This window comes from Rhododendron vialii, chromosome 3a, assembly GCF_030253575.1.
Source record: "Rhododendron vialii isolate Sample 1 chromosome 3a, ASM3025357v1".
Lineage (NCBI taxonomy): Eukaryota > Viridiplantae > Streptophyta > Magnoliopsida > Ericales > Ericaceae > Rhododendron > Rhododendron vialii.
Genome location: NC_080559.1, coordinates 22,126,780 through 22,142,204, shown reverse-complemented (window position 1 = coordinate 22,142,204; position 15,425 = coordinate 22,126,780). Strand labels below are relative to the sequence as shown.

At 37.6% G+C, this 15,425-nt stretch overlaps 1 pseudogene; it reads left to right on the top strand.

Moving 5' to 3' along the window:
- Positions 1 to 7,193: 7,193 nt before the first annotated feature.
- Positions 7,194 to 9,214, top strand: LOC131321218 (calmodulin-binding protein 60 D-like; annotated as a pseudogene).
- Positions 9,215 to 15,425: the final 6,211 nt, after the last annotated feature.

Sequence of the window (15,425 nt, the reverse complement as noted above, 5' to 3'; positions counted from 1 at the left end):
CTTGCTTGTGTGGCATTACTACTTATTTTATTGTAGTGTTTTTTATTTGTCCTCTGATTCAATTGCTTAATAGAGTGCAAGTAGTGGTGGGAATCCACTCTTGGGGGAACAAGCTGCGGAGGAATAAAAGGAAGCGATTGCTGCTTCCCTTAAAGGCTCCGATCTTGAGTTCATAACATCAGGTCTGGGTGGGGGTACAGGATTTGGTGCTGCTACAGTTGTGGCCCAGATTTCAAGAGAAGCAGGTTACTTGACTGTTGGTGTGGCAACATACCCATTCAGCTTTGAAGGACATAAAATATCCTCGCAGGCAGGTTCCAATTTGGTCTTTCGTAGAAAAAGTTAATGAAATACTCACATCGGTTTTTCCTATAGACCAGCCCATTAGCTTCTAACTCAAAGTCACACTAACTCGCTTGAGTGTTTGTTTGAGAACAGTTGGGATAGGTAGTTTTTAATTTTTAATTTTTTTTTTAAATTAGGCATGCGTGGCGGATGCATATCTTTTGGGTCCTTTCAAGACTGAGTCTAGGTCTTTGCTCTACTTATGTTTGCTGCTGCTATTTTGACGGTTTCTTAAACAAATACTACTTGCCATAAAGATTTTAGACAAGGAGAAGGTTCTAAAGATTTTAGACAAGGACAAGGTTCTCAAGCATAAGATGATCGGTCAGGTACTCTCCATCTCTCATACTCCCTCCGTTCCGTTTTCTTTGGTCTTTTTCAATATTTGCACCATTTTTTAAACTCTTATATCTCCCAATTTATAATACTTTTCATAATTTTGAAAATTTTATATTATAGATCTAATCGAGAACTATCAAACAAGATCCATATTACATATTTTTGGAGATTCATACCGGAAGATAAAAGAGTTTTAAGAATGACACGAATATCAAAAAAGTCCAAAGAAAATGGGACGGAGGGAGTATTCATTGATTCTCTGATCTTTTGAATGTACTTAAAGGATTTTGGATTGGGTTGACAGGGATTCCATGTGGGTGTTTGTTAAAACATTTAATGCGTAAAAACTCATTCTTTAGAGCAGGATCTGAAGTTTATGCTCCTTGTTTTTGTATGTGCAATATAATTGATAGATATTGATCGTGTTCAACGAAGATCCCTTACGGTTTTGTCAAGATTTTAGACGGGTTAATCCTAATTTTGTAAAGCAGAAGCAGAATCTAGAAATCATAGAAATGGTAGCATCTTAGAAAGGTTTTACGCAACTTTTTTTCAAAAAACTTTTTCCCAAAGCCATTCAAGTTGGCACATTTTGGGAGGTGCTAGAATCCAAAACCTGGGAATTGTAAGTGTTTTAGTAGTTGGACCTGTCATGGCTTCTGATTTCCCCAATAGTGGTTATATTTTGCTTGAATTTGGGTTTAACAGAGATCCTATGACTGCTTTGGCTTTTTGGTGGTTTGGGTTGGGCTTCTAATTTTTCAATTGGTATAATGGTTGATTTTGCTTGATTAGGGATTTAACAGGGAAAGCAAGTCCTTTTGACTCCATGCTAGAAAAATTGTTTCTTTTCTTCATTTAGTTTCCCTCTAAAAAATTGTTTTGCTCCGTTGTACAAAGATTGTCCAGGTCATCAAACTCGGTTGTAAATAAGACAAGGACACAGTTTTGGATTCAGGTAAAAATGGTATGGCGGTTGATCGAGGAAAATGATTTGATCTATATAGTGTTGAAGGTAGAAAAAATGCACGACATCGAAGTCCATAGTTTTTAGCTGTTTATAGTTCTACTTGAACCTATGTGCAGAGCACTAAGTATAGCTGTGAACTGATAGAAAGAACTGGACAATCCGACTATGGGTTAATTTTCTTTCATAATAAGAGATATTCTCTTTTAATCTGTTTTGTTCCTAAATATTGAGCTTCACTTTTGCTTCTTGTCTTGTTCCTTCGTACATCAAATTTGTGAGTGCATAGCCGGGCTTCAGCTCATGTGTTACTTTGGGAGATGGTATGTTTATTTTGGTCAACATGATAATAGCACTCTATTAGAAAATACATATTTGTGAAGGTGGGAGGCATGGGCTCTCCAAGCCAAACATAAATCCCAAAAAGGGCTCCCTTTTTTTAAAATCGGCCCCAAGAAGGGGTCCCTTGGTGAAGTGAAATTACTAATTCTTGCTCTAAGGATAGATGGAAGCATTAAATTTGAAAGATGGGTGTATTGGAAATCATGTTGGGTAATGCTACCAAGTTGTTGTAATGAATCTTTGGTGTAAAGACTGTTGAAGATATTAATTTTGCAAGTCATATTAAAGTTTGGTAATTGTATTGTCTTACTCATGAACAGAGCACATGAAAATGGATTCTTTTGGAGCTGCAGACACATCAATGCTTCTCAGTTTTGAGTTGTTGGAACCGATGCTCTATCATGTGGACTGTTGAGAGAGTAGTATAAAATAACTGATGTGATAGTTTAATTTTTAGAGAAATGGAGTCAGCGAGGTGGTTGTTTGTCAAGTTCCAGTCAAAAGATAAATATGTCTTTGAAGAGAAATTTACAAAAAATGGGAGAGAAGGTTCTAAGGCAACAAGGTTTGACGAAACTCCTCTAAATCCCACTAAGCAAAAAGTTGTAGCTGCTAAGCATATGTATAAAAAATTACAGAGAGCAGATGAAGGAGCAGTTTAACTTCCAATATACTCATTCAATACCTGTTTATATTATTTGGATTTCTTGTTAGAAGGTGGAAGTTTTTATGTGATTGGAATGTCCTTTTGGTTCTCTTATTTGTTGAAGTATATTTTGGTAGCAATTGCATTGGACTATGGAGATCAATAGTGTGTGAGAATGGTTGGTTTAGTCCATAAAGTAATTTTTTGAACATGCACAGGTAGATAGGCTAATCAATCGCATTTTTATTCATAGTCGTGGAATGTACGGAATCCAATAGCCTTCGTGAATGGTTTGTTTGGTTATATCTGCAGTGATTGAATGCTATGTTATTTTGAATAGTAGCTTCAAAACTCTTTCGATTGATCAAGCTTTGGTTTGAATTTTGTGTTGCTTGATTCGTTGAGTTATATCTTTGATTGAGAGTAAGCGATATAATTGTTGATAATGCAAGAAAGTTCTACATTATTGTCAATCAATGCCTTTGTACAAGTGCCTTCAAGCACGGGCTCATTTGCTATTGTTTGCAGTTCTGCAACTTAGGTAAAACTCTTATGTTCTATCTATCCCAAACTTATGGTTGGTTCGACTACACACACCCTCACTTCTTTTTTGGGAAAACCACATTCTTTATGAATGTTCTTTCTATTTGGTTACTTAAGCCTAGAAAACAAGAATATGTAATAGCAATTTACATAACCGACCTATTTATTGGACATACATATAAAATCCTAATCAACGGGCATGACCTTCACACCGTGCACGAAGCTGTGGACCTAGTTTCTATCATAAGTATCGGTTTCAATTGATTTAAAGGGGGATTTTTTTCATTCTTGGAAAGGGTCCAATGTTTTCCATTGTTAGGTCATATTTAGAATTAGATATTTTCATAAATTTACTCTATACACCAGAGTTTTCTTCTGCTTATTGTCAAGCTAGGAAAAGAAAGAGCAGTTTTCTAAAAGTATTCATTCGTGCAGTGTAATTGTGGAGGCTTTGAAGGTGGAGAGCTTACAGAAGCTTTGCCCGTCCTTGGAACCTATTCTTCGAAGAGTTGTAACTTGTATCAGTTAACACCTCTCTCTACGCTTGTTTCTGAAGGATAGGCGATGACAACCTTTCCTTATGTTTTTGTTCTGTCCGGTTCTTGGAATGCTTGACCTGCATTTTGTCTTTTGGGTTTGTGATGCCTTTCATTTTGAATGTCAACCAAATGACTCCAATTGCAAGATGGAGCACTTCGCACATGCTATGCGTTGCTCTGTATACTGATTATTCACTTATGTGCGGATTCCATATTTGAAGTCGTGGACACTTGACTGGTATAGAGGAGTGGATAAGAATGTATGTCAGGAGATAGTCTAGAAATGGTTTAGTAAAGATGGTTGTAGTAAGCTGGCCAGGAGTCACGTAAGACGGAGGTCCTCAGAGCAAAATTGAAACCTAACACTGCTTATATACAAGTATATTGACCCATTGTCCTCCCAGGTGTCTAACTAGAGACATCGTGTCCCCGGTTAGCTCAGTTTTCCCTGCATGTCCCCGTTACGTCCGACATGGATACTGGGACAAACTTACGGGTCTTGTTTCTTTGTGGATAATATTTTTCTTTTAAATGTACGGTAATTCTTGCATGGTTATCTTAGTGTTTCTCCCTCACCCCACCTGTTTTTCCCCTTTTCCTGGTTAAGTTCTGAATACTGTACCTTGATTCTAAGCAATGTGCATGTAATTGGATTTTACAATGGCTGATACTGCCAATTGGTGGTAAACAGGTTAGTGAGGAAGTAGAACGCGCTTTGGCAAAGTTGGGACCTGCTCGAATTAATGCAAGGTCTGAGATATCTTTAATATTTTACAAAATGCCAGTGGATTCTGTATACGGCTGATAATTTGCTTCTCATATTTATGGTGTATTCCGTGGCTATTTATTTTTGTGTCCTGATTTTTTTGAATCGTAAGGGAAAATTTCTTTTATATCCCTTCGATTTTAATCAAAAATTCATTTTGGTCCTTCACCTTTCAATTTTGACATAAGAATACTTAGACTTTCCAATTTTTTTCAATGTCATCCTTTAGAAGGAATCCGTTTTCTTTTTAGACGAAAAAAATGACGTGCACAGCACGTGACTCCTTTTGAAGGGCATTATTGCCCTTTCCCCTCCTCCGTCTCCCCTTCCTCACCCTAGGTTGTGAAAACCAAAACCCACCTATATACGAAAAACAAAACACCAAAAATCCCCAAACCCAACAAACCCAATCCCAAAATTCAAAAAAACAACCCTAGGTGAGACGATCGCGCAGGAGATGCAACATTTCGGGTTGAAGAATGTCGCAGGATGGAAGAACCGTAGGTGAGATTACTTTTTGGGTTTCGATTTTGGTCATTTTGGGTCTTGAAATCTGAAAAAAAAAAAAAAAAAAAAACGATTTTTTTGGTCTTGATATACGATTTCTGGTTGAAGAATGTCAATGCAGCATTTTTGGTCTTTTTGGTCTTGATATACGAGAAAAAAAAACGATTTTTCTGTCTATTTAGGGTTTCGATTTTGGTCATTTTTCACTAAAATAGAAGCACAATAGTTGTATGATTTGTTTATTCACTTCGCATGGGTGCTTTATGCCATTTGTATTTGTTCTATGCATGATGGGTTGTTTTCTATTATTTCAACTGATGGTGGAACCAGAGGTGGAAGGGGAAGGGGTACTGATGGTGGTGGAACCAGAGGTGGAAGGGGAAGGGGTAGAAGCATAAGAAGGAGCAATGGTGGAAGCACTGATGTTGGCAGGGGCAGTGGTGGTGGAAACAAAGGAGGGAGAACTGGTGGCGGAAGGGGCAGGGCTGGAAGGGGGAGTGGTGTTGGAACCAGAGGAGATGGTGGAAGGGGCAGGACTGGAAGGGGGAGGGGTCGCCCAGTGAGTACAGCAGGAAATTCAAAGCCAACTTGGTCCCAATACTGACCATGGGTTATTGCATTGCATTATGAGGATCACTTTTGTTTTTGTCCAGATCCACTTTTGCTCTGTTGTAACTTGTTTTATTGTCATGCATTTAGATTCCTTGCCAGTAGTAGATATGACAGACTTGTGAAGGAAAGCAAGATGGTAATTCCACATACCAACTCACCTAGGCAATTGCCAACTCAGCTGGGCTGGCTCCCACATCGGAAGATATGACAGACTTGGGTCATGGTGCTTTGTTTGTTTTGGCAAGTAGGTATTATGTATTGAATGGGTTTGAATGGTTCCAGTTGAACTAACTTTTGCTGTTTGAATATTATGGTCAATGGCAAGTAGGCCAATGGGTTTGAATGGTGCCATTGTTTTTGGATTGATTTGTGAGACAATGGGAAGCAGGTATATGCATTGAATATTGTGTGTAGAAATTGCTTTTTTTTTTTTTGTTGAAATTGTGTTGAAGCAAGTATATGCAAGTAGGCCAATGTGTGGACTGTTTTTTGTTTTTTATTTTGGCAAAAACATGAAACTGTTTTTTTGTTTGGCCAATGTGTAGACTTTTTTGTTGAAACTGTTTATATATATATATATATATATATTATATATATATATATATATATATTGGCAAAAAGCTAACCAAGATTTTGAGGGAAGGAGGTGGGTTTGAATTAAAAAGTTAAGCGACTTTGTATTTTATTGTCCTTATTCAAAAAAAATTTGCATTTGTTAATTTTGTGTGAAACTTTTGTGACTTATCAATTCGTCTCGACGAGAGGAATCGAAAAAGTAACAAATTTGGATCGAAACTCATAATTTTTTGAATAAAGACAAAAATAAGTCAATAAGATGTTTATAACTTATTTGTCTTTTTGAAAAAAATTACTCCCTCCGTCCCTTTTTTTGTGTCCAGTATTCCATTTTGGGCTGTCCCTTAATAAGTGTCTATTTTGTAAAGTTAGGGGGGTAAAAGTTGGTGTATTGTCTATTTTGTCCCTAAAAGTAGATTTTATTTTGAAAAGTTAGTGAATAAAAGTGTAATGATGATGGGTAAGTAGGAAAAGTAGAGGAAAAAGTTGATGTGAAAGGTGTAATGATGATGTCTTTTTAATAAATTGGAGTTACGAAGCAAGACACTTAAAAAGGGACGGAGGGAGTATGAGTTTCAATCCAAATTTTTTACTTTTCCGATTCCTCTCGTCGAGACGAATCAATAAGTTACAAAAGTTTCACATAAAATTAACAAATGCGAAAAAAATGAATAAAAACAAAAAAAAATAAGACAAAATGACTTTTAATTTAAACAGGGGACCATTTTTATATATAGGGGTACCATTTTTTGCAGCAAAATGTTTCCTCCAATGAACCTAGGGTAAGGGAGGGGAGAGGGAGGAGGGGAAAGGGCAATAATGCCCCTCAAAAGGAGTCACGTGCTGGGCACGTCGTTTTTTCTGTCCAAAAAGAAAAAGGATTCCTTCTAAATGGTGACATTGGAAAAAATTGGAAAGTCGAAGTATTTTTATGTCGAAATTAAGGACCAAAATGAATTTTTAGTTTTTGGTCAAAGTCGAAGGGATATAAAAGAAATTTTCCCTCTTTTCTGAACAAAAAATTAGTCACCATAGGATAACCGAGAAAGGGTTCTCAGATTAAATGATTAGCGGAAATATGTTGGTTATTTTTCTTCGGTGTCATCACCTAGCGTAGCCAACTACTATGTTGGTTCCTTAATTAATTTGTTTTCCCTGCAATAATGTGTACCTTTTTCTATTGTTTCTCATATCTTCCTCCTTACACTCTTGCTCTTTGTAAGAATTTCCATCCTTGCACTTGTTATTATTGGTCTTCTCCTAGAAGAATTGAGGGACCACAGGGACAGAACTTGCAGCTGCATATAGGTCCAGGTTGTCTCTCCCTCTCTTCACAGGAGGAAAAGTAGAAGGGGAACAGGGTGCTACAATCCATATTGTGTTAGCTCATGTGAATACAGGTCATATTGTAACATCTGGAAATGAATCCTCTGTGAAGCACGACTTGGTTGTGCTCAAAGGTGATTTCAACAATGAAGATGATGAAGGCGGGACCCAAGAAGAATTTGGAAGTCATGTTGTGAAAGAGCGTGAAGGAAAGAGACCACTCTTAACTGGTGACCTCCAAGTAACGCTCAAAGAAGGGGTGGGAACACTGGGAGAGCTTACATTTACTGCTCAGTTGGATAAGGAGCCGGAAGTTGAGGCTTTACCTCACGGTTGCCACAGGCTTTTGCGAGGGCATGCGTATACGCGAGACCAAGACAGAAGCTTTCACTGTTGAGGATCACAGAGGGGAATGTAGCTGTTCAGTTTTCTTTTGATTACACATATATTTCTTTTGTGGGTTGCATGGAATGTTGGCACTACCCGCCTGCTTTTAATGATGAAGTGTGGAGATTGGAAAAGATAGGATGGATCATTCGTTCCACAAGAGGCTGATGGTGCAGGTATATTAATGGTTGAAGACTTCCTCTGACTTCTTGTCAGAGACTTCCAAAAGCTACGGAACGTAAGTTTATGCATTGTTTTCGGCACAAGACTTCCTTGCTTTATTTAATCATCAACTGACTTATTCTTCTGTTTGTAGATTCTTTGCAGTGGTATATGTCAAATAAGATGTGGGATGCTCTTATATATTGAGCATGCAAAGACTTGCGTTTTGGGTGGGAAGCTGTATGTCTATCATCCTGGTGATTCAAGAAATGCTGGTGTTGTTTTTAACAACATTTATGAGCTTAGTGGCCTTATATCTGGTGAACAGTATTTCTCGGCTGACTCCCTTTCTGACACACAGAAGGTTTTTGTGATATATGGGTGCTATTTTTGTGCTATTAAAATGAAATTTTCTGATCCCCTAAGCTTCTTGAAACCAGATAATGCCATTGTTTCGTACACCAGGACTTGTCCTTTTTTTTTGGCACCGGGTTAATATTTTTTATTGTAGTAAATACTCATCCCTAATCCCAATGTTTGATGGGAACTATTGTCATATTGTGAATCATGAGCCAGTTTATTTGCTTAGGTTTGATGGAGGGTGTTTCTTCAAACTAACATAATGACATGAAGGTGGAAAACGCGAAGTAATTAGAAAGCATGATGCTTATGGAAAGTTGTAAAATTTTGTTTTCTTTTCTGATCGGCAAAAGTAACATTTTTATTAAGGAAAAGGGTGAAAGAAAATTCCAACCAAAGGTTGGAAATTACATCCATAAGGGGCAAAGCCCATTACACCTGATGGCCAAAAAGCCCAGAACAAATAAAGCCCAAAACACCAGATGGCCTAAAAGCCCAAATATTTCAATTTAAGCACAAAAATTTTGTTGTCGCAGTCATATGTTGATACTCTGGTGAAGAAAGCATATGATAACTGAAACCAAGTTGTCGAGTATGATGGCAAATCACTTTTGACCTTGAAAGAAAATAAGAGGTCAAGTGCATCTCGGAACGAACTTCCGATGGGCCCAGTTGAGTATCCTTATGCTTTGGATAACCAGGTTACTCGACCACGTTTACCTGGTTCAGTTCCCTCTGAGCAGACTCTGATGGATTCAAGTCTACTAATTGGAGGAAAGCATGGTTTCTTTTTCTAGAAATCAATATTCATGCATTGTTTTTCCTTTTTTCTTTGTTTACTCTACTTGGGAATAGCCTCACCAGAAAGAATGAAAAGACAGAAACAAAAGTTTCTGAGGCTGTTAATGACTAGGTGGTTCTGAACTGTTGGACAGACTGTTAAACTTCTTAATATTGTGAGCTTGGGTACTGGTTTCTGCCACGGGTATATGTCCAAGGGTTAGGTTCATCTTTTTTTGTTTTTGCATAACGGCACCTTGATATCTGCAACCACTTCTCTTTTGGGGGTAATTATTCAATAGATCGGGAGTATACTCCCTCCCCTCACATAACATGTGGGGCCTACATGTGGGCCCCGTATGGGTTCCACTTGTTATGTGAGGGGACGGAGTATATACTCCCGGAGTATTGAATAATTTTTGCTCTTTTAGTCCTACATCAGTTGTTGAAGCCTCGATCATGTTTTGTGTTGTTCCCTTTTGATGGATACAATAAGGCATCCTCAGTATTCTTCTGAATATTATTTTGCCAGTTTATATATTACTATGATTTCACTGCACTTGAGAGTCCCAGGGGCGGGAGACAGAAATATGAGTTAGTTCGTCAAAATTTAATTTAAAATTGTTGATAACATATATTTTGATGTAGCCATTGGGAAATTATTTTCTAATAACCCTAAACACACGATCTTTACATATTCATTGATAGAAGATAAATTTAACCTACAAAAACCCCTGATGAAACATACTCCCCCAATTTGAATATAATAGTCATTTTTCGGAGTTCGTGCCATTTTTCAATTGATTATATATTGTAATTTATAATATTTTATGTGATTTTGAAAAAATTATCTCATAGAACTAATTGAGATCTATCAAACAAGATCCATATTGGATATAAAATTCATTACCAATTTATAAATATAACTCATTTTTTATCCGGTTAGAATAGAACGAGAGACTATTAAATCCGGACGGAGGTAGTAATATTTTGGAAATTGTAAATGATATGTGTTATTAAAGAAGCCCTTTTCATTGTGCACGTAAGCAATATATCATGTATCCATTCACTATTTTTCAATTGCGGTATTAATTCTTAACAATTTGCATAGTAGTAAGGCCTCTTTTTTTTCTTTTCTTTTCTTCTTCTTCCATTTGGATGGAATATTTGGGGCACTCTCATGACGTGTAGAATTTTAGGGGCAATATTACAATTTCAAAGGGGTCAAATTTACAAATTAATCGCAGACCTATAACAATGATACAAATTTTAGAAAGTTGAGTGGGGTCAAGTGACCCCACTTGACTCTGCTTACATTCCCTCCACCCAGGTTGGGACCATACCAAGTTCAAAATGGGTAATTGCGTATAGAAAAGACAACATGTTCTGTGAACTTTAACCACATACACCATCCTTCCACACTCCCACCCCTACATACTAAAACAAACAAACAATCGCAAACACATGCTCCCCTTATTTTTACTGGTATGCCATTTCCGTATCAAAATAGGATATGAAATAGACAATCTATTCTCAGTTCTATTTTCCCTAGAAAAGATCTTGGAGATTGCATAATGCGTGGTCTCAAACTCTGTTGATTTAAATACAGAAAGCTTCCTTCATCTGTAAAAGAAAATGAGTTACAAGTCAGTGGTTGCTTGACTGATGTGTCTAACTCAAGCATTATACCTTTTATTTTATTTTTTCCTTTCTATATTGCATTGTAGTTCTTTTAAAACTGGTTCTGTTGGTATTGATTAACGGTCATTCCATGAGATACGATGTAGGAGTTGGAGCTAGATGATTTATGTTCATCCCTTCAGTTGCGCTGGTGATTGGTGCAACTGTCTAAACCAAACAAGTTACCAGGTATGGCATTACACAATTATTTGGTATATTTGCTTCAAATCTATATCTTAAGTAGTACTGTCTCGATGAATTTGTCAACTGATGCAATTCTGTAAGAGGTTCTACAAGCCAACCGAATCAATTGAGCAGCCAAAGCTATATATATAGACACTGAAATCCAAGTTGATGAGATTGCATTGCTTTTAGGCTATTGGTGCTAATGATTTCTGAACAGAGTAGTTGAACGTCCGTCGAATGTGTACATGTCCTAACTGGACTTTGGATTTAGGGTGATTGAATATGTCAGGTCTGCTATGAAGTGGAGTTTATTCAAGTTGAAACCTCTGTTATTTAGCCGAGTAGTTTGACACGTGAGTCGGGCGAAGAAAGGAGAAAGGCATGTATCATCCCTTACAGGGATGCCCAGTGCCTACACTAATTTCTAGAATATTGGTACTCAGAGTTCATGACTATTTTATTCAACCACATTATTTTCCAGTAGTTGTCTGTCTGATTAAAGTAAATGCTGACATTATATCTTGATTTCTATTTGCAAGTTTATTTGTGGTTCTTTGATTACTTGAAGGTTTGCTTTCACAATGTAGGTTGAAGTTGAAATTCAAATGTTTGCCTTTGCATAGACTCGTGAATATTTGGCAGAGATAGTCTGTACCAGTAGTTTCCAATAGAGCCTTTATTGGAATGTAATAACACTTCCAAGTTGACCTTTAGCACATGATTTTTCTGCAATTCTTTTGTTTGTCACTGCCTTTTTGGTCCACAGGCACGGCTTGCAGCCACTGTTGCTTTGTTTGTCACTGCCTTTTCAGCGAAAACGTCGCTTTGGCCAATCCCAATATCATAAAACAAGCAAAAATGTCCCGAGTCCATTTCCCCAGACTTCACTAAAGAAGAATATCAAATACAGTTGAAGCCACAATCATACCAATCACGTGGAATCCCTTGCCTTGCACCGACCTTTGAACATATATCCTGCACAGATTTTTTGTGGGGCTCATTTCAGGTCCCACAAAGATGATCCGAACTGTTCATTTTTCTTCAAATGATTTTCTTCCCCATTAAAAATAAGCTCAATTCAATATCGGTAATTCTTTTTCAGAATTCGTAGGGTGAATCACACAGTTTCATCCTACGAATTTTGTGTTAAACCACGATCGACAATAGGGACTAAAAATGAGGCAATACCGAAGAACTGAGAAAACCCACCAAAATAGGAAGGCATGGAGAAACAAGCTATTGGATCAGACCGGGTCGTTTGGTTTGATCGGGTTTCTTGTTTACTTGCTCACCCCTAGACTCAAGAGGTTATTCAGTGCTTTTGTGGCACCGCCACGTGGTGCCTCAATCCCTTTTTCCACACACATTGTGATGGACTTCATACACTTTATCTTGATCCTTACATGGGTAGTGAAAAAGTGACCTGAGACACCATGTGGTGGTGCCTGCTAGCTGTGGGCATTGAATAATTTTTCCCTCGACTCAAAGGAGCGGCCTTTTCACAGTTCTTCTGCTAGTCCTGGTTGGTTCCAATGTAGAAAAATACTCCTTATGTCCTAAATATCTGTTCATTTGCACCAGAGTTTTAAATAAAGGTCACTACGTATCGTATCTGTTGTTACGTAAAGGGATTTCGGATCTGCGATACTGCTGTTATCTGCCTATGTATTGGCCCGGCATAGTCTGAAGTCGGCTGATATACGGCTATTTCACCGACACCTTTATGTTTCCCGATACCGTGATTTAAAACCCTGGTTTGCACTATTTGAACTTCTTAAAAAATTAATTATAGTACGTAATTTACTACAGAGTTGCATCTGAATGCAACCTATGTTGAAGTCAATTCTGTGCATGGATTAGTGGCTGAACAGGCCTGCGTAAAGTGCGCAAACACAAATGCATTGTGGCATTCTGATCTGCGCTTACGTGCCACAAGTGAGTTTCGATATGATCAGCCAGACAAGAAATTCTAGAACACTATCAGGATTCAGATAACAGATCATTTGAGTTTGCTCACTAGTGCATTCCAAACATGACACTTGCACTGAAGATATGATAAATAACACAGAAAAGCAAGGACTAATTAATTGCACATTTCTACAAAATCACATACTGCTCACCGGAACAATAGAATAGAAACCATTGGGAATTGGTTCTGAAAGCTTCCCAGTAGCCCCCAGAGTCTGTGAAGCTGTATATGATGCCAAAACCTCATCATTTTTCCCGCTACTTGATTCTTTACTGTTTAGAGTTTCCTCTGAAGAGAACAAAGGAACTGTTCTCAGCCTTGCCATAAAACTTGATTGCCACCATGGGTCATTTGAAAGGCCTGGTTCCATTGGCTCTGGATCATCTCGTGCCGGCTCCATCTCCAGCAAGACACAAAACATATAATCATTTTGCCCACTCCTTACCCCATGAGTGACAATTGATCCTACACGAAGTTCCTTCAATAAATTGGCTACGAGCTTCTTTGTCCTGCAGATACGGCCTACAAAATTTGGACACTGAAATTAGGCTGACTAAAACTAGTTCATAAAGTTGTGCAATTTGTGTTTGCTTTGCTTCTATCAGGTCCAAAGTGGTATTTACCAATAGATAGCTACCACTTCTAATCTAAGTAAACAGGTAGCCCTCAACATAACTCAATGGAAAAATAAGATTCATGTAGCCGATCCCAATTCATCGAGACACAAGGCTCGGTTTGGGTATAGTTTCCACTTCTCAGAGCTACTGGGGTTAAAATGAAATGGAATAGTTACTAAAAGATTATCTGGAATAACAAAATTCTACAATATGCGAAATACATCAGTTACATGATTCTATAGAAAAATATGCTTATGGGATTTGAAGGAGAACATAACAGAAACAGAAACCACCGTTCCGAAACATGACATATCAAGGAAGACAGCAAATCGTACCTTAATGACTGATGGAAACTTTCCCTGACACATGTTTTACTGCCGCAGCCATAGTGCCAACCTGAAGATATATCAATGCAGTACTTAGTAGTAACAAATATCATATTGGCTGATGATTACATAAGCATCTTTGGCGAGCATGTCACTGGAAAAACTCAAAAGAACCAGTTGGAATCTGACACATCGATTATCCATCCTAATTGGACGATGTTGGAGGACTAACATGAGGCACAATTCTCTTGGAGCTTATCATTTGCAGAAATGAAAATGTTATGCATGCATTTAAGGGTTTTAGCCTCTCCTTACCACAAAACTATGGCTCTCGTAATTTTTTTTTTTAACGGCTCTTGTAATTATTTTGCAAAAAACAAATCCTTTCAGACTTCTAAAATATACCCCATGTTACTCGGCTTTAATGGGTTATATGCCAATCCTTCAGAAGAAACAAGTATTTTTTGTCAATTAACTTGGGAAATTTCTAAGATTAGTTGGAATAAAAGATGCAATAAATTAAGACAGAAGCAGCAGCAACAACAGCATACTGAAGAATCAAAATCAGAACAACACGTCAAAAGTGCATCCACAGTACATTTCCTCGATTGTCGCTTTGTATATTCAAATGGTTTTCAAACCAAACCCAAAACCCCCGTCTTATTAGTCGGACTATAATTAACATTCGAGGGCATATAAAGTCCCTCAGAATATGTGATTCCACCGCCACCGGAATGATATATAGTGAGAGGAATCTCCAGTACCACCGCATCTCCCCCAAGGCATGACACGTAAATTAGACGGATCAACTAGCTAGGAAAGGATTGAAAAAGATCGCATGGTTGATGAATGATGATAAGGATAGCAGGGACAAGTGGGCCAACAAAGTAATTAATGACATTGCATACCGTGAAATTATTATATGTATGTTTGTTTGAGTGAGTGGGATCAAGAAAAGAATAAAAGGAAGAGGGTTATTTTCACTATTGTTGAAAAGGGAAGATAGTCTACAAGGGGAACTAACTAATTACAACTTCCATTTGGTAGTATTTGCAAATATCCATATGGGAAAGTAAATGAGCAAATAGTGGGGGCCAATATCTAATCCGAATAATGTATATGGTCCGCATGCGCTCCCAGGGCTGGCCACAAGGGGGTGCCTGTGGATCTCCTTCAAATTTCATAGTATATTCTCAGTATACCAATTTCTCAGGTTAGTTTGGAAACTTCTACAGAATTTGCCCTTACAAGTGCCTTGTTAGCGAAAAAAAATCTCTAAATTAATCTCCTTTATAAGCCTGAAAAAACTTCCAAAAAATCAAGTCATCAACTATTTTTTGGTCATATGAATAAAATTAAACGACTACAAAATTTCTCTTTCCTCAAACCTAACAACTAGCAACATATTCTTATGGAATAGGTATTTTGTGTTATCTATTCGATACGAAAT